The sequence below is a fragment of the Castor canadensis genome, chromosome 3, assembly GCF_047511655.1.
Source record: "Castor canadensis chromosome 3, mCasCan1.hap1v2, whole genome shotgun sequence".
Classification (NCBI taxonomy): Eukaryota; Metazoa; Chordata; class Mammalia; order Rodentia; family Castoridae; genus Castor; species Castor canadensis.
In genome coordinates, this window is record NC_133388.1 from 70,221,514 (window position 1) to 70,223,209 (window position 1,696).

At 36.3% G+C, this 1,696-nt stretch overlaps 1 pseudogene; it reads right to left on the reverse strand.

The window, feature by feature from the left end:
- Positions 1-1,147: 1,147 nt before the first annotated feature.
- LOC141421948 (U2 spliceosomal RNA) lies at positions 1,148-1,306 on the reverse strand (annotated as a pseudogene).
- Positions 1,307-1,696: the final 390 nt, after the last annotated feature.

Consider the following 1,696-nt stretch of genomic DNA (forward strand, 5'->3'; position numbering starts at 1 on the left):
TCCTGGTTGGTAGTTGAAGTCACATCATAAAATTTTAATATCTTAGTATTTTCTTAGTTAAATGCAAAAACAAATACTGCATAGAAACATAGTTTGCATCTCAGTTTTTGAAAATCACTTCACAAGATGGAGGAAGGTTAAAAACTGGGAAAGAAAAGAAAAAGGTCTAAATGAACCTGAACCTTGAGGGCTGGTGGAGTGATTCAAGTGGTAGAATGTCTGCCTAACAAGCTCATAGGCCCTGAGTTCAAACCCCAAGTACTGCCAAAAAAAAAAAAAAAAGTGTTTTAAAATGAACCATTGAGATCTGAGAAAAGCAATCATGATACTTTGCCAAAATATAGTAATAGTTAATAATTTAATTAAGCAACTTAGGTAATACCTCAAAGGCTTATGGAAAACTTGTGCAAAAAATATTTTAATTGCTTGTCATTTTTTGACTTTAGAGCTCCAAGTCATAAACACAAACCCACCCTTCCACTGCAATTTCATTCTTAATCAAAATTTGAGAAATTTACTTATAACTATAGAAGACACTGAGCAAAAGATTTAATTTTCAGTTGGCCGGTTGTTATTCTAATTAAGCCAAAAATAAGTAGTATAATTTTCCAGCACAAGTTATAGAATAAAGAATGGAGAAGTAACTCAGAAGAAACTACTTTTAAGGGAAAACTTGCAAAGTGAAATAACTGTATTTTCCCCGAGGTGTATTAAAAAAGAAAATCACATCATCTCAGATGAGCTAGTTCACATTTTCCAAACAGAAAAACAATCACTTTTGAGCCAAAAAAGGTGTGGAAAGTTTGAAACACATAGTTTTCATACAGGAGGTACAACTGAAAGGGGCTGTACTGCCACAGCCTCCCCTGGCCTCCTTAGACCCAGATCACTGAAGAGCTGGTCAGCACTCCTGTCAGGTGGATGACTTGACCAGCAAGTTACCTCTGATGAAGAGGAAGGCACAGCACAAATGCTACTAGGTAAAGGTGCCTCCTCCACTGATAGCCCAAGAACAAAGCGTCCACGGCTCCCTTTTGAGGCCAGGTGGGATGGTCATTACACACGGAGGATGCAGTTTTTAATACAGTCTAAAAAATTTTCCAAAATATTTTTAATCCTACTAAATTAAAAAACATACAAACCCTCCAGTAATTAGAATTTATCTCATTTTATAATCAGAACAAACTCCTATACCAGCTCCCAGCTCAAAAGTCCTTTTTATATATGGTCCTGAGTTAGAGGACATAGCAGGTGTTAAACTGACAAAAACATATACTAGATCTTAGCCAATAAGCAGAGAAGCAACAGCAGGGTGTTTTTAAACTTCGCTCTGTCCCTGTAATACAATGGAGAGGCATGAGCCCACACCTGTTGGGGTCTCCCATGCTAACTTGTCAGCTGTTCAGGAAGCGTCTGACTCCAAAGATTTCTTTAATTGAAAAGGCAAAAGAAATTGTGCTTTTAATAAAAGTTTGTGAAGATAAATTTTTAATTACTTGTGTCCTAGTCAAATAAATCATATTTGATTGAAAAATGTGTTTTAATATCTCAGAACTATTGTAGTTTTTTTTTCCTTTTGAGACAGGATCTTGCTATGAAGGCCAGTCTAATCTCAAATTCATGATCCTCTTGCCTTAGTCTCTGACTGCTGAGATTACAGGTATGCTCCACCACACCTGGCATTGTAACTTCTTAA